This window comes from Mirounga leonina, unplaced genomic scaffold (genome assembly GCF_011800145.1).
Source record: "Mirounga leonina isolate KUSES-001 unplaced genomic scaffold, KU_Mleo_1.0 Mir_115, whole genome shotgun sequence".
Classification (NCBI taxonomy): domain Eukaryota; kingdom Metazoa; phylum Chordata; class Mammalia; order Carnivora; family Phocidae; genus Mirounga; species Mirounga leonina.
In genome coordinates this window covers 33,228,390-33,253,256 of record NW_023270268.1, presented here as the reverse complement: position 1 = coordinate 33,253,256, position 24,867 = coordinate 33,228,390, and positions in this window count along the sequence as shown.

Genomic DNA, 24,867 nt, shown 5'->3' with positions numbered 1-24,867 from the left:
GTTAGCTCTGTGTGGAGAGGCTAGAGTGGGAAGTGTACAGGGTGGGGCAGAGATTGAGGATTAAGGGGTAGGTTGAGGCAGGCTTACAAAGCCTAGTGTGGGATCCAGATCCACCAGTGAATTGGCCGTGTGACCCTCGTTAATACGTCATCTGCCCTTTTAACATCTCATATATTTCATTAAAAGCACAGTTTCTGGAGGCAGATTCTTGGGCTCTCATACTGACTTGTCTGATAGTGGACAAGTTCTTTTTGCCTCAGCTTCTTCAACTATCACATAGTACCAACTTAAAAATACATAAATAAAATACTTTAAAGGGCTGCTGAAATGATTAAATGCAGTGGTATGTGTGCTTGACACAAATGAACATTTATCGGTGTTTGTGATTATTGTCGCTGTCATTGATGATGTCATTCTCTTCATTGTCTGGAAGGATATGCTAAAATAACATGTGAAAGTGCTTGGAAAACTGAAAACCAGGAGGGTTACAATTACCATGCCAATAATGTGCTCACTACCCGTGAGCAGGCATCTCTTCACCAGGGCTGCCTGCTGGGCCACCACAAATGTCTCCGCAGATGGTGTGGTGCCCAGCGACGGGGTGCCATTCATTTAGATCAGGGTTGATAGAGATGTGCTAAGTGTTGACTGGAGTGCTGGTCACATGGATACAGTACATATGTCAAAGCCAATAAAACTGTTCACCTAAGACCGGTGCATTTAAAAATAGTTTTGAAAATCACAGCTTAGAATCAACAGCACTTCTTGGCAGTTGGGGCTTGTTTCAGATCAAAGCTGCTCACACCTTGAGACCGCTCATGCCTCTGCTTCAGTCCTGGCAGAGTCCTTGCACTACAGAACGCAAAGACCTCAAGTGACCTTTCTCTCTCCATTTCTACCAGATCTCTGTCTCTTCAGGTAAAAAATGAGGCAGGAAAATCCACTCTTTTTTCCTAGGTATGGAGAAGTTTGGCTCAATCCATCCCTCAGAATCTTCCCCCCTCTCTCACAGCTGGCTGAAGGTGCTTAGCTTGGCTGACTTGCCTCAGGACAAATTTTAAGTTCCCAAACTTTCCGAATGCTTTATTTGAAAAGCGAGTTTCTCTTATAAAAAACAACACCTTAGAAAATCCAAGCAATTTATTTTTAACAGATTCTTAAAGTGCTCTAAATCACCAAAACTTGCCAGCAGGGCACGATGTAAGACTCGGCCATCATTATCAATCAAGGTACGGGGTCTGCAGTGAGCGGGGCGCCGAACAAAGCTAGAGGCACAAATTAAGGATGTTTTCTGAGCTGAGCCCCTGGTGGGCAGGGGGCCTGTCTGACTAAATTGCTTTGTGCCACACAGAAGAGAAGAAACGAGCGGTTTTTTATATTAGTGATGGTTATGTGCTTGCTGTGGGCCTACAGAAGTAAGCAAAGGCCAGAGCTGTCTGGGGTGTTTGACAGAAGATTTTCTTGGGGGGAACACAAGGCCTAAATCCTCAAGCAGGTTGAAATCTCCTGGCAAAGGAATCATGGAAAAAAGACTGGAATTGCCTCTGAGCTCCAAATGCCTAACAGAACTCACATTGATTCATTTATAATTCTTGAAAGACATGCCATCAACTACTAATGGTTCCAGAAAAACTGGGGAACAAGTGTCTGTTTCAGAGGGGAGTGCATCAGCAGCTTCCCACACCCAAAGCCCTGAGGAGCCCCGCTGTCCCTCTGTTTGCCTTCCCAAGCCCCTGTCATCCAGACTGCATTTTCCTGACTGTGCTCAAGTGTGTCTGAAGAGAGATCACCAAGCAAAACAGCTGTGTAGGTCTTCCTTTCTCTTTCTTTTCCTCTGTCCCTCTTCTCTTCTCCCTCCCTCTATTCCTCTCTCCCTCTCCTCTTCTCTCTCTCTAAACCTTTTACACTGCAGTTGAACAAGCCCCTGGATAAAGACTTTATCCAAAAACCCCCTCTTTAAAGTTATTTCAAATTTCTCTGCAAGGCTTTCAGAAATCTGTTTGTTTGAGGGCAGAATTAGATGTGACCGGCGTTTTATTGTGACATAAAACCATATTTCTTCCCTGGAAGATTAAAAAATAAAATCGGTTAATAAGAAAAGCTGTCAGCAACAGAAAATGGCTGACATAATCCGTTTATCCTCCGAGCAATAAAGATATTGGTCCTTGGGAGTCTATCCTCTCTCTCATGTTATTTCGCCCAAAACATTATCTTCCCAGCATTCTGATGGATTAAGAAGTCATATGGGAGATAGCAGGGAAATGACAGATACAAAAAAATATATAATATCCTTTCATTTCCCCTCCTCCCTCCACACTCACTCATATTCCCGCTCTCTTTTTCTCCCTCCCCCTCCCCAAAACACACACACATTTTATTTTCTCTCTTTTCCCTCTCCCTGACACCCTCCCATTTTTCTCACCCTTTGGAAAAGAAATAGATCTTCTTTTACCCACAATTCCAGTACTCTGATAATCCTAATAGGGGTGATAATGCAAAGTGGCACCGAAGTCAGTGCCTGCTGTGTGTGTGTATGTGTGTGTGTGTGTGTGTGTGACTTGCACACATCTCCATAGACACAGATCACCAAATAAAGAGATGGACCCTTGATAAGGCTGTTGAACACCTAGAGAGAAAGAGAGTTAAGTGTATCTAGCCACACTCGTAGATTTTTAATCTAGGATTTCTGACAATAGCATAACTTTCAGGAACAAGGCTGAAGGCAGCACAAGCTAAAGGAAACAATAAATGGAGCTTTGGAGAGGCTACAATTAAATTACTGTTTGGGTTTTAGGGGATTAAGGAAACCATTTAAAAATAAAAATAATTTTTAAAAAAGCACAGTGTGGTCAAACTTGTTTTCTTCTTTTCTCAATTAATAGTACCAATCACCACCTTTTCTCATATGCACAGAGATTGTTCTGGGGAAAAGATTCTTGAGATTACCCATCAGAACCCTCGGGATACTTTTAAACTGCTTTACAAATAATCCCTAGAACCTCTTCCTGGTATTTTAAGGAGGGGTGAGGGGAATGCAAATAGAAACTAAGCAACATCTCTAAAATGTACTCTTTGGAAGGTTACTCTTTTTTCCATCTGGGTCTTACCACTCTCTTTTCTAACTCACCACTTCTCTCAGGTGAAACACCAGCACTTCTGTCAGTCCTAGGAATTTTGTTCAAACAGCTAAATATTAAGTCTTACTGACCAAGCTGTGTGTTTCATGGGAATTGAAAGAAGAATGTTGTGTTTCATGGGAATCTGACCATGTGAGTTTACTGCTGACATGTGTGCTCTCTTAGGTAAGATCACAGGAAGCTATAGGAGGAATCATAAATACCAGGAGGAGTTGGTGAGCCCCCAAAATGGTGGTAGAATGGAGGATTTCTGGAAATGATTTTCTGTGTGTCCATGAAAGTGGACAATTATGTATGTATATATGTACATACATGCATATATTTCAATATCTAAAACTCATCTAAAATATACCACTCACAATTATTTTTTGTTTACCAGTCCATCCTCACCTAAGATACCAGAAATGGCAAATAATACAATTTCCCACTTTTCTAATAGCTAATCCTCAAGTATGTCTGTGACTACAGTATCCTCACTTGGTATACGGATGAGAATGAACCAGGTTAAGGGTAAGAGAGAAGGTGAGATGAGAAATGTGGAGGATATGGTTTGGGGATTCCATTCCATAAATTACCTTTTTTTTTTTAACCTGACAGTTTGCAAATGATATAATAGAAATACCATCAGGGTTCCGAGGAGAAAATAATTTTTATTTCTTTCAATTCATCTACTTCTATCTACTCACATCTTTCTGCAGCAAATGTCTTCTGGGATTATAACTTTCTATACATTTTGAAAGCCAATTGCTATAGAAGGCTTTAATTGTCTTGTACAAGATACATTCCTGTAAAAAATGATGTTACCCACTCAAAACAAATATATACATTTTATTATTGCAGAACCTCTTTATTTAAATGGCTATAAAACCAGATGTTGAGAAAATGTCTATAGCAATTAAAAACAGGGAGTAAATTCATAAACCACAATTACTAAAGCTAAATGTTTCATTGAAAAAGAGGCTGTTTCTCAATTAAAAGTCTTTAGTAAATAAAAGCTGCTTGAATGTTAAGTGTTTGGATGCCGTAGCATGAAACTGAGGTCCTCAAATATTTCCAATTGATGGTATTAATGATTAAAACAGAAACTCTGAATTAAATTAGTTCCTAGTTTGACAATTGACCATGCCTAAAATACAATTCATTTATTACTTCATTGAATATGTTATTGTCATTGTGTTAAACCAGGCGTCATAAATCATCCTAATACATAAGCCATTGCTAGGAATTGACTAGGAATTAGCTTGGAGTTTATTACAATCCCTGGATTATACACTTCGCCTAACATTTGTTCATTCTTCTTTTAGCAAACATTTATTAGTGTTTACCATGCACCAGGTGCTTTGGCAGGCACTAGGGATCTGTAGATAAACAAGACAAGGTCACTGCCTTCTGGAATGCCACAGTCTGGCAGGGGAGGCAGACCACAGATAAGCAGCAACACCTTGATGTGGTGGGTACTCTGACAGAGGAGGTAGAGGACTGGGGGCACACTGGTCATCCCCCTGAGGTACAGGCTCCAGTGTAGCCTGGGTATAGTGCCATGGCAGCTTCTTCACACACCACTGGCTTGCTCAGGTGCCCAACACCAACTTGATTCTGGGAGACAGGTGCCAGTATCTCGTCTCCAAAGTCCTCCCAGAACTTTGTTGCAGGGGAGTTTATGGGAGTCACGGTGGTGAACACATACTATACCTCTGTTGTAGGTTACCTGCCCATCATTATCTAATCTCGTGACCCTGAAATAATCACAAACTATAAAATGGAACAGGTTAAACATAAATAAGGTTTTCTTCAAAAGTACTTTAAAAATTGAAGACTTGCCAGATTATCTTTATTACAAAAATTATAAAAATCAAGACCTTTCTAATGCTCAAACTGTCTCTTTCATAGCACTGATAATACTGTATAGAAATTCTAAATGACCTGCCTGTTTCTTAAGAATTGTGAGATATTTGAGAACTGAGATGGTCTATAAATGTCTGTCAAATCCAATCAAATGGAAATGTTTTCTAGTTAAAGTATGAGTCATCGGTGTTGAAAATTACTCAGTTTGTCAATAACAACGAGTTACCTTTTTCTTGTCATAACAAGATTTCAAGATGTTTGGTCTATATAAGTCTTGACCTGGTCATGGAATGGGTTGTTCTATTTAATGAATGCATTTAGTTTTACAGAGGATTACCCAAAATACTTTATTTGGGTTACCAATTTAGAAAAGACATCTTAAAATACAATATAATTCTCTTTACAGTGAAACTAAATGAACAGGATTAAATTGTTGTTTCAGGAGGCAGGTCATTGTGAAGATAAAGTATCATTTGCTTGGAGAGTGCAAATGCCAGTTAACAGCATTCCTTCAGTGAGTTATCTTACTCTTACTGGAGTAAAAGACCATTCTCAAAAGAAACCCCAGATTTCCTTAGGTCCACCTGTACTCTTCTGGGAGCTGGTTGGTGATTTCTTTTCTTAGGGAATTTCCTGGTTATATGGATTTAATTGAGCACATCTAGTAGTGTAGGGTATGTAGGAAATTCTAAGCACTCATTTAGTCCTTGCAACAATGCTCTGAGCTAGGTACAATTATTATAGCCAATTTACAAATAAAGAAACTGACTTAGAGTTTATTTGCCCAAGGTATAAAACCAGGACTTCACAAAGCCAGAGCTGGGATACCTAGCTGCCTGATTTCAATGTTCTTACTCTTAGTTACTATTCCATACTGCCTCCACTGAGTTGGTTTACAGAAATATTAGGTAAACCATGCAGAATTTAATAGCTTCCTCCTGGTTCAATGAAACTTGAGAAGAAAATGTGAATGAAATCTTCAGTCTTCTCTCAGGGGTTTAGCCTCAGTTTTTCCTCACCTGGATCTTTTAGGATTCTTGTCATCCACTTTCCTTGCTAACCTGCCAGTACTCTTTTACTCTCCTGATGTATACAAGTCAAAAGTCAGGCAAAGGTCAGTCCTTACCATTTAGTCAGTAAGTAAGGACTTGCCACAGGCTTAGCTCTATGCTAGGTGGCATTGGGAGTAAATATGAGTGTTTAGAAAAAATCCAACTGAAGCGCAGTTTTAGAAAAACTCCAGATCATGGATATAAGGCTAAAATGAGGAAACAGGGAAACTAGGCTGGTTTCCAAAATTGAGGCCAGGCTGTATGCATATGCCTTCTCTCTTCTTCTTCATTCTTCCCAGGAATGAACAATGAATAGCTAGAAGAGGTCTGTATTCTGCAAGGAAAGCTCTTGAATAGTTCCTTCTGCATCTCTTGCCTTCTAGTGAGATTGTTGAATATCTCATATAGAGTTTGTTGTATACAGATTTAAGTAATTAAAGAAAGTTTCCAGCTTGGAAATAGATGTGTAGGTAGAGTAAAAGTCATCTCCTGATTGAGAAGAATAAAAGTTCCTCCTGCTGCTATGCATATATGCATAAATATCCCCAATTTTTTTAAATCTCTTTTTCTGATTGAGAGGGACCACTTGGAGCATAGAAAAGCTTCTTGCAGAGAAAGTAGTTCCCTCATGTGCAAAGCAGGTACAGGAAATATAAATCCCTCAGATTAGTTTAAGAAGGCTAAAGATAAGGCTCCTTTATAACAGCAATTAGAGGCCAGCACATGGACTCTAATTAATGTCAGCACATTAATGCTGACAGGGAAGAAAGTTGTCAACCTAAGACGACTTTGGACAAGTTTTTGATACCTAATATGTACATGGGAGGAAGAAAGAGATACTTTTTAAAGCAGAACAAGAAAATCTACATGAATAAATAATGATACTTTCAGTTGACAATGAGAAAAAACTGTTACATATATTTTTTAAATCTTTATCTGAATGGCACCTTCTTTAAATTTGGTGTGCAAAACCAATAATCAGAAATGGCTAAATAATTAGCAAAATTTTTGTTTTATTTACAACTTATATAATAGTATAGTATCTATTTGCAACATATAGACAATATCTTTTGTACAATGAGCTCTTACAAACTAGAAAATCTCTACAAATTTGGTCTAAGGATAAAAAATAGGCAATCCACAAAAGAAAAATCCAAACGGCCACAAAGATAGACATGTAACAGAATGTTGAAGTGAAATGAGTGGAAAAGCAGATGCTAAGGATCATCAGATTCCAAAACAATGCTAAATATGCTGAGTGATTGTAAAATCTATCCTGCCAGCTCATATGATCCCCCACCTCCAGGCTATAAAAAAGTAGAAGCTGAAAAGTCCAACTGAAAAGAGCTGTCAGTGTACTGTGGTTCCTCTCCCACTCCCACCCCCACCTCCTTTTTCCCAGTCTTTCTCCTCACCTCCAACCATTTTCAGGATTCTCTCAGAGCATGACATGTGGTACCGCTAAGTCCCCAGTAACACAAGAACTGGATTTATGTAGTCCGAGAACACCAAAGGTGGAGAGTTGTGTTCAGAGCTCACAGACTGAAAACACATATCAGGAACTAGTTCCTTCCATAATAGTGGGTTATGTCTATGTGTTAAATAAATCCAAGAGAAGTGAGAGGATTTTTGTAAAAGATCCATCCAAATGGGCATCTTGCCAGAAGCTGGACAACCTTAGCAGAAAGAGGTTCTGGATGCAGAGGGAGCTGGTGTGCATAAGAGGCCAGACAATGAAGAGACATTGTCCAATATGAAAGGAGCTCAGCAGGGCATCTTTGAGGTGACCAGGAAAGAATCAGCACTCAGGTTATGTCTAGCTCCTCTGGAGTTTTAGGGAAACCAAGTTTAGAGAAAACTACTTTTTCACTTATTCAAAAAGTTTTTTAAAAACTTCACTTTTTACTAAAAACTTTACTTTTATTTAATTCACTAATTTGTACAAGTTGGGAAAAACCACCCCCTTCCCTTTACTGAATTCTTCCCAGCCTAGAGCAATTCTAAAATGGGGGAGATGATGTTTTAGAGTAGAAAGGAGTATAGAGTTATATATGACACTGGACTGGATATTTTAATTTGTTCTATGAAACTGTTCTTGGAACAAGAAGTGACAGAAGGACTATTTGAAAAGTTATAGAACCCACTAGAGGAGTCTTCCAAGGTTCCTGGAAGAATGTATCTGCACTGGTTTGAATGGATAGTAGAGAAATGAATAAACTTGCTTTTACTTTACCCTATTAGAGCTATTTGCTCAATAAACTGGTTGCCAGATGAAAATTTTCAACTTTGGAAGGAAGGAAAGAAGGGAAGAAGAGGGAAGAAAAAAGAGGGGAAGAAAAGAGGAAGTATAGGAGGAAAAAAGGAATAGAAGGAAGAAAAGGGAGGAAATGAATAGAAGAAGAAAAGGATGGAGAGAAGGAAAGAGGGGAGGAAAATATATGCTGATAGAAACAACCAGATATCCATTTTCATGTACCAATTTGGCAAAGATATTTTCTAATAACCAGAGAGGGTGCTGTTGACAAGAACCAGCCATTCTTGTGTATTGTTGGCAAGAAAGTTAATACAACTTTCTGGAGAGCTTTTGGAAATATGTATCAAGAACTTTTTAAAAAAACCTACTCTTTGATATATATATAACTCTACTGCTAGGAATTTATTACAAGAAAATAATTGTGCACAAAGGTTTTGCTACAGAGATATTCAGTGTGGTGTGTTTTATAATAAAAAAAAAATAGACTAGCAGGGTAATGATCAAGTAAACTATGTAATCCCCCCCAGAAAGAATATATACATATTCTTTGGAAATATATATATATTTTTAAAGATTTTATTTATTTATTTGAGAGAGAGAATGAGAGAGAGCACATGAGAGGGGGGAGGGTCAGAGGGAGAAGCAGACTCCCTGCCAAGCAGGGAGCCTGATGCGGGACTCAATCCAGGAACTCCAGGATCATGACCTGAGCCGAAGGCAGTCGCTTAACCAACTGAGCCACCCAGGCGCCCCTGGAAATATATTTATATACACACACATACACATATATATACGTGTGTGTGTGCGTGTGTGTGTGTGTATATATATATATATATATATATATATATATATATATATATATATGATGGATGGGGATATATATATCAAAGTGTTAAAAGTAGCTAAACTTTGGATGATGAAATTATGATTTTTATTCCTTTTGCTTAATTTTCTATAGTAGGCATGTATTACATTTATAAGAAAAGCAAATATTATGAGGACATAGGGAGAAGGTGGCCATCTGTAAGCCAGGAAGAGGTTCCTCAGCAGAAACTGAATTTGGTGGCACCTTGATCTTGGATTTCCCAGCCTCCAGAACTATGAGACACAGATGTCTGTTGTTTATGCTACCCAGTCTGTGGCATTTTGTTTTAACAGCCCAAGCTAATACATCATGCTAAATGGTGACAAGTTTAACTGAGATTGAAAGTCAGTAGAGCTTTTGGGACCTGAGAAAGACAAGACCAAGGTTATCCAGTGAAGATGCTAAGGGTATTCCAGGAGAAGGAAGAAGGGAAAGTTACCCACTGCTGAATTCATGGAGAGGTGTGGCTTGTGAGGATGGTTAAAAAAGACAGTGTCTTTCTATATTACTCTTTGCTTCCTTCTACTATGTCCATCTTCTAATGTTATCCTTTTCAGTCTAGTTGTTTCGACTCAGAGTAACTTCTAGGGCAAGATGGAAGAACTAGCACAGGCAGAAAATTCATCTCCATTCCAAAACTAGAATGATATAAAAATATTTTTAAGCTAAAAGGTTCATTCACTTAACTGGCAAAAAATTAAGCTTGACATTACCAAATGTAAGAGAGAATATGGATCTATATATCTATCTACATATTGCTTGTGTGAGTGTAATTTGGTGCAATAACCTTAGAAAACACTTCGGCATTTCCTCCTAAAGTTGAGCATTCATATACCCTATGACTCAGGGATTCTGTTCCTAAACGCAGTATAGGAGAAGTTTTTGCAGATGTACAACAGAAGAATTTCATAGCAACACTGTTCCCGGAGCAAAAACCTGGAAGTAACTCATATGCCATTAGTGAGAGAATAGATGAATAAATAATAATATATACACAAAATATATTATCCACTAGTCCAAACAAATGAACTACAGTGGCCCAAAATGATAAAAGTGGATCTCACAAATATAATAGAGAGTGAAAAAGTAGGTCCCAAAAGAATGTGCACACGAATGATATTCTTTTTATAAAGTTAAAAATAATTAAAATAAAAAATACTGTGTATGTATAGATGCACTAAAACTATATGTTAAAAAAAAAACAAGGGAATGATGAAGACAGGATTTGGGAATATACTTACCTCAGGTGAATGGAAGTAAGGGGATAAGTTGGTGAGGGAGACTGCTGTTAGATATAGTTTACCATCAAATGTTTAGCTTTTGGGGGGTTGCAGATTAGAAGGAAGGGAAGGAGGGAGGGAAGAAAAAAGAAAGAAGAAAGGAGGGAGAGATGGAAAGGAGAGAGGGAGGTTGGAAATACGCATATACACATGCACTTACACACAGACGTGGGCCAGGGAGGGAAGTGTGTCATGAACCAAGGACTATGGTTAATCCAATTCTCTGTATCTGAGGTTTTAAAAAAAGAAATAGTTATGTTCAAAAATAAGAGGAAACCAAATAAATGTAACAAATACTTCTCAAAATTAAGAAAACACTTGCAGGCCAAGATAATGAGCAAACTCTTAGCAAGTAATTGGCCACAAAAATGGCACACCCATCACAAATGGAAGCTCTGATAGACCCACCCACCCACCAGAGGTTTCCAGCTAGAGATTTCCAGCAGCAGCAGTAGCCACCGCCCACCTGCCCGCAGCCAGCAGAAGAAGGAGCACTACATATGGGCCAAGGTCCAGAACTGCTTTATCTACACAGGACCAGGCTCCAGCTCTAGCACAAGACATAGTTCCAAGCCATGATTTCCAGGTCTCCTGAGTCATTTCCTAGTAGTTTTAATGCCACTGTATACTGGGAATCTCCAAGAGAGAGTCATAGAGAGCAATTTTCCTCAAACTTATTTGACTGCAGGACTCTTGTGGACTAGTATTTATTGGAACATGTTGGTTAATGCTGTCTTGTGGTGTTAGCCCATCTGAAGAGTTTTGGGAATGTGACTGGTTGTGAGGAAAGAGGGGAAACTTGTCCTTTGACTAACCTGGTAAATCTAATGTGGGGTGTTCACCACTTTATCCTCAGTGCTTGGCATGTAATAGATCTTCAGTAAATATGCATTGAATGAATTAATACAAAATGAGTAAGTGATAAAAGGGAAGAGGTCAATGGGTTAAAATAAAAGAGAGAGAGAGAAGAAAGAGATCCATGATATACAAACTGAAGTGAAGAACAGGAGATCTAGTTTGAATCTAGGCTCCACCACAGACTAGATATGTAATTGTGAGAAAATTCCTCAACCTTCTCATCTGTAAAATGGGGTTTCCTTACACTGTTGGGATATTGGGTAGCATACATGCAATAAGGTATGTAAAGCACAATTCCTAGAACATTGGAGGTGCTCACTGAAATTTCTATTTGTTAAATTATTTCCACTTGTTAAAAATTTTGATCTGTTGGAGAAGAAAAAATAGCAGTGGCTAGAAAGTCATCTGCAAGATAAAGACAGAGCCAATGTTTTGAGCCAGGAAGGAGGATTTTAGCAGCAATTAGTACCAGCAGATGCTCTACATTTGTGGAACATGAAGATATTTTATATCTCTACTTAAAAGCTCAGCTAGGTTCTGTTCAATGTGATTTTAAAGTTATATTTTGGTGCAAAGAGGAGTTTCTTTGGTAACCTCCACTCTCTTATCAGAGAACAGTTTCATGCCTAATCTTTTGAATGTAGGTAGTTGCCAAAGAAAACTGAAAATGAAAAATGATGAGCAAACACCCAGCATGTACATTCCTAATATAACAGAGAATTTAGTACAACTTAGAAGTTATTTGGTCAGGGAAACAGTCTTGGTGGTATGTCTGGAGCAGCGCAAGATATTGTGCCTTGCTGTGCATTCTTCAACATTTGTTATTTAGTTGCAAGGGTTTGCAATGACCTTTTAGGCTAGGCCCACCCCTCACTCTAATCCCACAGTTTATGAATATCCTGGAGCAGGAAGCCATACAGAAGTCCTTCCTCCACACCAGCTGGCTTGCTGAGGGAGCTCCTTAGCTATGATCTGTCCTGGAGCCTACCCTGTGAGCATTGTTAGCTGGAATCTTGTATGCTGCTGTGTTGCCCTATCAGTGATGCTCTGCCTCCTCTATCATCATGTTCACTTGACTTGTAAGTTACTTATCAGAGAGCTGCTTAGGGAGGTTTGGTTCATCCTTAATTGGAAAAAAATTAATATTAGTGGATAAGATAGCAGAATGCATTTAGGACTGCAAGGGTGTGTGGCTTTGAAGTACCAAGAAGGATTTTCTCATGTATAAACCTAGAACCGTTGGTGGCTACCTTCCCCAGCCCCGGAGGGATCACACACAGAGAAGAAAGATCTGAGAGATGGAAAGGGGGAAAGTCCCACAATTATTATTTGAGTCTGGGATCTCATTACCTGAATTCAAAATCACTGGGTTACAGAGAAGTGTATCTATTGCATGAAACTTAAAAAATCTGAAGTAGGGACGCCTGGGTGGCTTAGTCGGTTAAGCGGCTGCCTTCGGCCCAGGTCATGATCCCAGGGTCCTGGGATCGAGTCCCACATCAGGTTCCTTGCTCAGCATAGAACCTGCTTCTCCCTCTCTCTCCCTCTGCTTATGCTCTCTCTGTCAAATAAATAAAATCTTAAAAAAAAAAAAAATCTGAAGTAGTAAGATTCTAGATATTTTTCTTGTATTTAAATATATACATATATCAAATATGTAAAATAAACATATAAATACACATACAGGAATAATACATAATTACTGAGTTTTTTTCATTTAACAATATAGCTTACAGATATTTCCAAGTCAAAATACACAGCTCTACTTCATTCTTTTTAAAGACCATTTAATATTTCAATCTGTGTGATAGTTAATTTTATATGTCAAATTGACTGGGTCATGAGGTGTCCAGATATTTGGTCAAATATTAGTCTGAGTATGTCTGTGAGGGTATTTCTGGGTAAGATTAACATTCACATCAGTAGCCTGAGTAAAGCAGATTGCCCTCCCCAATGTAGATGGGCCCTATCCAGTCAGTTGGAGGCCTGAATAGAACAAAATGGCAGAGTAAGAGACAATTCCTTCTGCCTGATTGCCTTCAAGGTGGAACATTGGGTTTTTTTCCTGCCTTTTCTGAGTCTCAAGCCTGCCAGCTTCCAGACTAGAACTACACTGTCAGCTCTATTGGTTCTCCAGCTTGCTGACTACAGATCTGGAGACTTGTCAGCCTCTTTAATCACATGAGCCAATTCCTTATAATAAATCTATGTGTAAATTTATATGTAGAGAGATTTATATCGGCTTCCTCTCTGGAGAATTCTGACTAGTACACTATGGCTGAGTCATTTCTTCTTTGACCATTCCCAATTATAGGTAATTGATATTGTCTTTAATTTGCCTATTTTATTTTATTTTTATTTTTATTATTTTTTAAAGATTTTATTTATTTATTTGAGAGAGAGAGAGCACATGAGAGGGGGGAGGGTCAGAGGGAGAAGCAGACTCCCTGCCGAGCAGGGAGCCCGATGCAGGACTCGATCCAGGGACTCCAGGATCATGACCTGAGCCAAAGGCAGTCACTTAACCAACTGAGCCACCCAGGCGCCCATAATTTGCCTATTTTAAATAATGCTAAATCTGTGTTGCTGGAATGGGTTTGTTTCTGTAGGAGAGATTCCAAGGAGCATAATAGTTGGGACAAAGTATAAATACTATAAATTTTAACTTTTCATCTATATTTCAGATTTTCATTAAAAAAGGCTTTTCCTAGCTTTTATTCTAACAATAAATCACAGTGGCTATTTGTTTATACCCACATGCACACTGGATATTTAAAATATTTTTAAGTTGATAATCTGAAGACTCAAAAGATGCATTACTTCATTTTTTACACTCAATATTCATTTATATTTATGTACATTTTGTTTTCTACTGATCTTCACTCCTAGTGTCATGTGTCTCCATATAGAATCATTCTCATGCAGCCTGATGAACTCCCTGTAGTGTTTCTTGAAGTACAGTTTTTATTGTTGATTAAATTTTTTAATTCTAGTATAGTTAACATAATATTAGTTTCAATTGTACAATATAGTGAGTCAGCACTTCCATACAACACCTGGTGCTCATCACCACAAGTGCACTCCCTAATCCCCATCACCTATTGCACCCATCCCCCTACCCACCTCCCCTTCAGTAACCATCAGTTTGTTCTCTATAGTTAACAGTCTGTTTCTTCATCTCTCTCTTTTTTCCTTTGCTTGTTTGTTTGTTTCTTAAATTCCACATGTGAGTGAAATCATATGGTATTTGTCTTTCTCTGACTGACTTAATTTGCTTATCATTATACTCTCTAGCTTCATCCATGTCACTGCAAATGGCAAGATTTCATTCTTTATTATGGCAGAATAGTAGTCCACTGTATATATATCACCTCTTTATCCATTCATCTATCAGTGGACACTTGGGCTGTTTCCATAATTTGGCTATTGTAAATATTGCTGCTATAAATATAGGGGTGCATGTATCCCTTTAAATCAGTGTTTGTGTATTTTGGGGGTAAATACCCAGTAATGCAATTACTAGATCATAAGGTAGTTCTATTTTTAACTTTTTTTGGAGGAACCCCACACTGTTTTTGACAACAGCTGCACCAGTTTTCATTCCCACCAACAGTACAAAAGGGTTCCTTTTCTACACATCCTCACCAACACTTGTTTCTTGTGTTTTTGATTTTAGCCATTCTGACAGGTGTCATCTCATTGTACTCCTGATTTGCATTTTCCTGATGATGACTGATGGGCATCTTTTCATGTGTCTGTTGGCCATCTGGATGTCTTTGGAGAAATATCTATTCATGTCTTCTCATTTTTAGTTGGATTATTTGTTTTTTGAGTGTTGAATTATCTAAGTTCTTTATATGTTTTGGATACTAATCCTTCCTCAGATGTGTTATTTGTAAATATCTTCTCCCATTCAGTAGGTTGCCTTCACTGTGCAGAAGCTTTTTATTTTGATGTAGTCCCAATGGCTTCATGTTGCTTTTATTTCCTGTGCCTCAGGAGACATATCTAGAAAAGTGTTGCTACAGCTGATGTCAGAGACATTACTGCCTGTATGCTCCTCTAGGACTTTAATGGATACGGGTCTCACATTTAGGTCTTTACTCTATTTTGAATTTATTTTTGTGTATGGTGGAAGAAAGTAGTCCAGTTTCAGTCTTTTGCATGTTGCTGTCCAGTTTTTCCAACACTATTTGTTGAAGAGACTGTTTCCCATTGCATATTCTTGTATCCTCCGTCGAAGATTAATTGACCATGTAATAATGAGTTTTTTTCTGGGTTTTCTATTGTGTTCCATTGATCTATATGTCTATTTCTGTGTCTGTGCCATACTGTTTTGATTGCTACAGTTGTAATATAACTTGAAGTCTGAAATTGTGCTACCTCCATCTTTGCTTTTCTTTTTCAAGATTGCTTTGGTTATTTGGGGCTTTTGTGGTTCCATATAAATTTTAGGATGGTTTGTGCTAGCTCTGTGAAAAATGTTATTGGTATTTTGAAAGGAATTGCATTAAATCTGTAGATTGCTTTGAGTAGTATAGACATTTTAACAATATTTGTTCTTCCAATCCATGAGCATGGAATGTTTTTCCATTTCTTTGCATCGTCTTCAATTTCTTTCATCAGTATTTTATAGTTTTCAGAGTATAGGCCTTTCACCTCTTTGCTTAGGTTTATTTCAAGGTATTTTATTATTTTGGTATAATTATAAATGGGATTGTTGTCTTAATTTCTCTTTCTGCTATTTCATTAGTAGTGTATACAAATGCAATGGATTTCTGTATATTGATTCTGTGTCCTGTGACCTTACCAAATTCATTTATCAGTTCTAGTAGTTTTTTGGTGGAGTCTTTAGGGTTTTCTATATATAGTATCATGTCATCTGCCAAGAGTGAAAGTGTTACTTCTTCCTTACCAATCTGTATGCCTTTTATTTCTTTTTGTTTTCTGATTGTTCTGTTAGATCCATCTGGTCTAGTGTGTCATTCAAAATCATTGTTTCCTTGTTGATTTTCTTTCTGGATGATCTATCTGTCCATCAGTGTAAGTGGGATGTTAAAGTTCCCTACTATTATTGTATTACTATCAATTAGTTCCTTTGTTTGTCATTAACTTTTTTATGTATTTGGGTTCTATGTTGGATGCATACATATTTACAATTGTTAAATCTTCTTGTTGGATTGTTCCCTTTATTATTATATAGTAGTTTTCTTTGTCTCTTGTTAAGGTCTTTGTTTTAATGTCTGTTTTGTCTGATGTAAGTATTGCTACTCTGGCTTTCTTTTGACATCTGTTTGCATGATAGTTGTTTCTCCATCCCCTACTTCCAATCTGCAGGTGTCTTTAGGTCTGAAGGCAGTGTATAGATGGGTCTTGTTTTTTTATCCACTCTGTCACCTTATGTCTTTTGATTAGAGTGTTTAGTTCATGTACATTCAAAGTAATTATTGGTAGGTATGTATTTATTGCTATTTTGTTACTTGTTTTGTGGTTGCTTTTGTAGTTTTTCTGTGGTTTTTCTCTTGTTCTTCTATGGTTTGCTGATTTTCTTTAGTGATATGCTTGGATTCCTTACTCTTTATTCTTTGCCTATCTATTACTGATTTTTGATTTGTGGTTACCATTAGGTTTGTAGATATGGCATATGGCAGTCTATATTAGGTTGGTCACTTAAGTTTGAACCCATTCTTTATTCCACTTCCCCCCACGTTTTAGGCACACAGTGTCATATTTTACATTATTTTATTTTGTGAATCCTTTGATTTTTTACAGAATTACTTTTTACTGCTTTTGTGGTTCCTACTTTTCATATCCTCACTTATGGTCTTTCCTTTCCACTCAAAGAGTCCCCTTTAATATTTCTTGTAGGCATGGTTTAGTGGTCATGAACTCCCTTTGTTTTTGTTTGAGGAACTCTTTATCTCTCCATCTACTCTGAATGATAACCTTGCTGGATAGAATATTCTTGGCTGCAAATTTTTCCCTTTCATCACTTTGAATATATCATGCCACTCCCTTCTGGCTTGGAAAGTTTCTGCTGAAAAATCTTTCATAGCCTTTTGGGGTTACCCTTATATGTAAATGTTTTCTCTTGCTGTTTAAAAAATTTTTTTATCTCTTTTTGCCATTTTGATTACCATGTGTCTTGGTGTGAACCTCCTTGTGTTGATTTGTTTGGGGGTGGCGGGGGGGGGCTCTCTGTGCCTCCTAGATCTGGTTATCTGTTTCCTTTCTGAGGTTAGGGAAGTTTTCAGCTATTATTTCTTCAAATAAATTTTCTTCCCCCTTTTCTCTCTCTTTTCCTTCTGGGATCACTGAGTTCCTTAAGTCTACTCTCATTTTGCATAATTTTTTTCTCTCACATGCTTAGCTTGATTACTTTCCATTACTCTGTCCTCTAGGTCACTAATTCATTCCTCTGATTCCTCTAGCCAGCTATTTATTCCTATAGTGTATTTAATTTCATTTATTTTGTACTACATCTCTGATTGGTTCTTTTTTATCTTTGTTAAGGGTCTCATTGATGTCCTCCATGCTTTTCTCAAGTCCAGTTAGTATCTTTATGACCATTATTTTAATTTCCTATCAGGCATGTTAATTATATCCATTTTGCTTAGTTCTCTTGCTGTGGTTTTGTCCTGTTCTTTCATTTGTGACATATTCCTCTGTCTCCTCATTTTGCCTAACTCTGTGTCTGTTTCTGTGTGTTAGGAAAGTCAGCTATGTCTCTTGCTTTTGAAAGTAGTGGGTGGGACATGCACTTTTAACTAGGTGATGCTGGTCCTCCTCCACAGGGGACATAGCCACTGCAGAGATCTGGCAAGCCAAGGTGCACACAGTGGGCAGAGGTGCAGTGCCACAAGCTGTGGTCACCAGTCCTCCTTGACAGGGGATGCATAGCCACCATGGAGACTGGGCTGACCAGGGCCATTCCGCAAAGCACGTGTGGTTGGGGGGTGCAGTTTTAACAAGGTATGTGTGTCTTCTGCTGGGGTTTGGGAGATGCAGTATTGCATCTGGGGGAGGGAATCTATAGCACTGGGACTGGAGGCAGGTTTGGCTGGAAGTGGTGGGGTGCAGTGTAAGCAAGTTAGGTAGTGAGGGCCAGGACTGTGCTGGTTCCCACAAGTGGCTGTGTGATTATGATGAAGGGTGGGAGGGAAATGGTACCTGACAGCTCCTTTGTTCCTGGAGAAGTCCCTCAGTGAACTCTGAGATTAGTAACTAATTCTCCCTCCCATTAGCCTCAGGCACCTTTCAAACTGCTGCTTCCAAGCTGTATCTCCATGGGCTGTTTGCTGTGCTCTTTAAAGGCAGGGTCTGTTTCCTATTGCCTTCCAGACTCTCTCAGAGTTGAGCCTGTTTTTTAAAGTTCCAAGATTTAAGTCCTGCTGGTGGTAACACTCACAAAATTTGGCCCCTCCATTTTTCAAACCAAATACTGTGGGGATTTCTCATCCCTTGGTGTGCTAGTCCGTTTCTTGCCCCTCTCTGTGCCTGTGGCTCCCTCCCTCTGGTGGTCAGACTTTCAGGGTTTAAGGTCTGAGTCCTCACCCTACCTACACTCTTTGATGTGACCTCTTCTCTACATTTAATTGTGGAGTTTGTTCAGCCAGTCTTTGGGTCATTTTCTAGGTTGTTTGCACTGACATGAGCGTCATCTAGTTTTATCTGGGAGGAAGTGAGTTTAAGGTCTTTCTATTCCACCATCTATTATTATATCCCCCTTTTAAATTATATTTACTTAATTTGCATTTACTGAATTACTAATAATGTTGAGGTTTTTTTCATGTCTAATTGGGCATTTGTATTTATTGTCCTGTGAAATACTTTATCCATTTTTCTATCAGATAATTTGCTTTTTCCTATGATTGGTAGTTGTATGTTATTGACATTAATCTTGCATTTGTTACATAGGCTGCAAATACTTGCTCCCAGTCTTGTCACTTGTTTTTATTATTGTTTATGATATTTTCAGAGTGGGAAAGTCACAGAATAGTGGTTGTTTGCTCTGGAATCAGACAGCCTATTGTAGAGGCTGAGAAGCTAAAAACTAGTTCAAACCTTACTTCTATAAACTTCTAGCTATATAACCTTGGGAAAAATCACTTAAGCTTTTTAACACTTAGTTGGCCATCTTAAAATAGGGATTACAGTAGTACCCAATCACTGAATTACTGTGAGCATTAAATGAGATAATATATGGACAGTACATAACATACCATCTGGCACATTGAAAGTGCTCAATTAATGGCAACTATTATGACTTTCAGGATTGCTATATCATATATAAGGGCATATTTCAATGTAGTCATATCTGTTATAAGTGAGTTTTATATCACTTAGAACATCTTTGGTTGTGAGAAACAGAAAACCAAACTAAAAAATAGCCTCAAAATAACCAAGATGTATAATTTCAAATAAAAAGAAGTCCATAGGTAGGGTGGTGCCAGGGTTGGCTAATTCAGTAGCTCAACAATATCAGCAAAAACCTGCATTTTTTTTTTCCCATTCTCCATCCTCAGCATGTTGCACTGGTCTATAGGTAAGCTTCCCTTAAAGGCACAAGTCTGCCATCACACTTACAGCCATCACATCCAGATACAACATCCAGATGTCAAGGTTTCTTCCTCATCAAGGAGTGATGAAGCCTTTCTCAGAATTCTTCCCCTCATATCTAATTGGCCAGAACTTGGTCTCTTGTGCATGTCCAGATCAATTTCTAATGAAGGGAATGGGATTAAATTATTGACAGAGATGAATTAGGACTTATCTCTGAAACATGTGGAAGAGGAATTCACATACAGTAAAATCAAGAATCAGGTACTGTGTCACTATTAGGATTAGCTGCATTAAATAAAGCATATTTTTTAAAAGAAAGAAGTTTCATTCTCTCTCATATAAAGGATAGCCAGAGTCAGGCACTCCAGCACTTGTGTAATGACTGTTCATTAGAGATTCAGGCTCTTTCTCGGTTCCTACTCTACTATCCTTAGTGCTGACTTCTATCCCCAAAGTTGCCCCATGGTTCAGAATGGCTGCCTGAGCTCTAGTCTTCATGTCCATTTATACTCCAGAAGAAAAGGGAGAAGGGAAAAATGATGCCACTTCCAATTGAGTCCGTCCCTTTTCAGAGATTTTTCTAAATGCTCCACCTAATAATATCAACATCAAATTGTTTACCTCTCACTTCAAGGGAGGTTGAAAATTAGTCTTTTAACTGAGCACATGATTGCTGAGACTAATGCTGAGATTATACAAAAGGAAAATGGGAAGAATGGATATAGAATAATTATCAATATCTGCCATAGCCAGCAAAGAAGATGGGCACAATGGTTTTTGGGTGGACAATGAAAACATTGTTTGTTTGTTTTTTTACTTTTTTTTTTTAGTATAGTTGACACACAATATTACATCAGTTTCAGGTGTAAAACTTAGTGAGATTTGACAAATTTATACATTGTTATATTCACCACAAGTGTAGCTACCATCTGTTCCCTTACATCACTATTATAATATCAGTGAATGTATTCCTTATGCTGTGCCTTTTATTCCCATGACTTATTCATTCTATAGCTAGAAGTCTGTTTCTATCTCCCCTCCTTTTACCCATTTTGCCCCACTCCCCACCCTCCCCTCTGGCAACCATCAGTTTGTTTACTGTATTTATAGGTCTGATTTTGCCTTTTGTTATTAATTTTTTTTAGATTCCACTTTTGAGTGTAATCATATGGTATTTGTCTTTCTCAGTCTGACTTATTTCACTTAGCAAATAACCTCTAGGTCCATAAATGTTGTCTCAAATGGCATGATCTCATTTTTTTTAAGGCTGTGTAATACTCAATTGTGTGTGTGTGTGTTGTGTGTGTTGATTCCACATCTTGGCTATTATAAATACCACAATACATACTGGGGTGCATGTATCTTTTCTAATTAGTGTTTTTGTTTCCTTTAGGTAAATACTCAATAGTGAAATTATTAGATCATATAGTATTTCTATTTAATTTTTTGAGGAACCTCCATACTGTTTTCCACAGTGGCTGTACCAATTTACATTTCTATCAACAGTGCATAAGGGTTCCTTTTCCTCCACATTGTTGCCAACACTTCTTTCTTGTCATTTTGATTTAGCCATTCTAATTGGTGTAAGGTGGTATCTCACAAGGTCTTCCTGCATCACCACCTTGGACCAGGACTCCTTTAGCTTTACTTTTCCTTTGTTTTTGTTTAGTCTTTCCCTGTCTATGTATTAACCATTTTATCCTCTTTCTAGTGTGCCTTCCTTTATTGTAGGCTGAGAAGCTAAAAACTACATTTCTTAAACTCCTCTGCAACTTGAATCCCAGGAGTGATTTAGGTTCGACCAACTAGATGTCCTTATAGAAGATTTGGAAACTGGGCTGTCTAGTCACTACATTTATATCATTTAATAGGCACAGCCATCCATCTGCCCACAGATATATTAAAGCCAGTTTCCTTCACTATAGATCACAGTTGAGATGGTGAATTCCTGGAGTTGATTTCCCATTTTCCTGAGTGTGACAGATGTAGAAGCTTCCTTGGAAGACCAGTTCTTGGTCTTGTCCCAGGAGAAATACCTTAGACCCCACCTATCCAGCCTATCCAGCCTTTTATAGATTTTGGAAGCAACTAATTCTCTATATTAAATATTTCTCTGCTTAAAATAACCATCATGGTCTCCATTTTCTACAGTGGAGCCCTGTGCTATATAATTCAAAGATTATAGAAAATTTTTTCCTATATTTTTGAACCTTAAGTTTTTGGTTTTGATATGTATTTCTTTAGTCCATCTAGGATCAATTTTGATTATTGTATGAGGGAGTAATCTAACTTTAGAAACATAACCAGTTATCCCAACACCATTTATTGAACAGTGTATTTTCTCCACTACTTTTTAAGTGATGTATTAATCATATACTAATTTCTCTTATGGAAAAGAGATCTGATAAATTGAACGAGTATTACTGTATTAGAATAAAAATTATAGTAGCATGTAGTATATGTGTATTATTGCATTTGGATGAAAAGCCTTTCAAAAAGGGAAAACTTTTTTTTTTTTTTTTTTTTTTTTTGTGCACTGAGTTGCTTTCAATCACTCTGTCCTGGTTTCAAGATATAGTTGACTGACAGAAATAAGATAAAGAGGGAGAAGAACACATGACGTCATATACTTTCAAACACAAAAGACGAAGCCAAAAGAAGATACTAGGGAAAATGTCCAATCTTAGGTACCCTGATTAGAGGCACACTTCTTCATGTTAATTATAATAAGGCCACTGAAAAATTTTTAAAAACACTAATGAAGGACAAATTTCCATGTAGTTGAGTTACTTTTGCCTTGGGAAAAGGACTCAACACATTTGGGTTAGAGCAGTAAACAAAAAAATGATTTACAAGTAGATGGACTTGGGTGGTTTTTAAAAGTCTGGGATACTATATTTACCTTCTGTTTTCCCTCTGATGTGGATCAGGATTTTCAAATTCATATGTTGCCACATCTATTCTCTCTACCAGCATTTTTTCAAAGACAACAGAATTCATTCTCCCCCTACCCTGTGTGCACTGGCCAGGATTGTAGCAATTATATCCTGCTTGAATTATCTCTTGTTGTTGTTGTTACTGACAAGGGAGATCAAGTTCAATCCAAACCTCTTGGAAAAGGTAGAAAAGGCTTCTAATTACAATGTCCCTTGGTTTGTTGTTGTATTCTTTTATTAACTTGTCTATTTTAGGACCAACACCAAAGTGCCTAAATTTCTTATGACATAATAAAATGTGTTAATACCTGGTAGGCAAAAGCTCCTTCATTGTTCTTATTAAAATTCTTTTCTTGGTTCCTTCATGTACATTTTCTCTGTTAGGTAAACTTTAGAATCATCCTTTCAAGTTTCATAAAATATCATTTGAGATCTTGATTGACATTCATTTGCATTTACAAATTAAATTTCTGGAGAATTGCCATCCTTACAATTTCAAGTCCTTCCTTTCAAATCAGGGTATGTCTCTATTTAGCATTTTCTTTAAGTTTTTCAGGAAAGTTGTATCCTCTTTTGTATGGATCTTATACATTTCTCATTAAGTCTATTCCTAAGTATTTTGTTTCTATTTTGAGTGTCAATTTTTGTACTGTCTTTTTTTTTTAAGATTTTATTTATTTATTTGACAGAGACACAGCAAGAGAGGGAACACAAGCAAGGGGAGTGGGAGAGGGAGAAGCAAGCCTCCCATTGAGCAGGGAGCTTGATGTGGGGCTCAATCCCAGGACCCTGGGACCATGACCTGAGCCAAAGGCAGACGCCCAACAACTGAGCCACCCAGGCACCCCTGTACTGCCTTTTCCATGTGGTTATTGTTAACCTATAATAAAGTTGCTGTTTTTTTGTTTTTTTTTTTAAGTAGGCTCCATGCCCAACATGGGGTCTGAACTCATGACCCTGAGATCAAGAGTCACATGTTCCACTGACCAAGGCAGTCAGGCACCCCAAAGTTGCTGGGTTTTATCTGTTGATTTTGTTTTCAGATGCCTTACTAAACTATGTGAATAGTTCTAATGATTTTTATGTTGTTTTCTTGAATTTTTTTATATACAATCATTCTATTTCCAAGTGATGACAGTTTTATCTTTTTTCCTAATAATTATGCCCAGTTTCTGTATCTTATTGCATTATCCACTACTTCCAGAATCATGCTGAAAGACAGCAGTAATAATCCTGTCTTCTCTTGTTCTTACCTTAAAGAGAATGCTTCTAAATCTTTACCATTGAGTATTTTTGCAATATATTTCCATTAGCTACACTGTATCAAATTTTTAAAATTCTATTTACTACTATCGCCATTTTGGTGAGTATTATTGCTGATTTGTTTTATTTTCATTTTTCTTTAATAAGAAATATGTGCTGAATTTTTATCAAAAATCTGATGTCTACTGGACTGATCATATGGCTTTTCTTCTTCAATTTCTTAATATAAAATGATGTTTATTAAAATTTCATAAGGAAAACTCAGGGTTACATTCCTGGAACAAACTGTACATGCTTACAAAAGATCATTTTGCATAGTGGCTTGGTTTGGATTTATGGATGTACAGTTCTGTTAGAACACAGCCTCAGGGACCTGTGGGACTAAAATAAGTTTTCACATTCGTGTCATCAGAGTTCTAGAAGGAGAGGGGAAAGAGGGCCAAGTTAAAAAAAAATACTTGAAGAAATGAAATAATGCCTGAAAACTTTCCAATTTTGGCAAGGGATATAAACCTACAGATTCAAGAAGGTGAATGAACTCCAAACACAATAAATCCCAAAACATCCATACCAAGACATATCACAATTAAATTTCTGAAACAAAGGCTTGAAAGCAGCCAGAAAGATACATTATCTAAAGTGAGGTAACACTTAGAATGACTATTTCTTATCAGAAATCATGAAAGTCAGAGGTAAGTAGCATAATACTTTTCAAGTGTTGAAAGAAAGTAACTGCCAACCCAGAATCCTACCTAGTGAAAATACCTTCAAGAATGAAGAAAAATCAAGACATTCTCAAAGGAAGAAAAACTAAA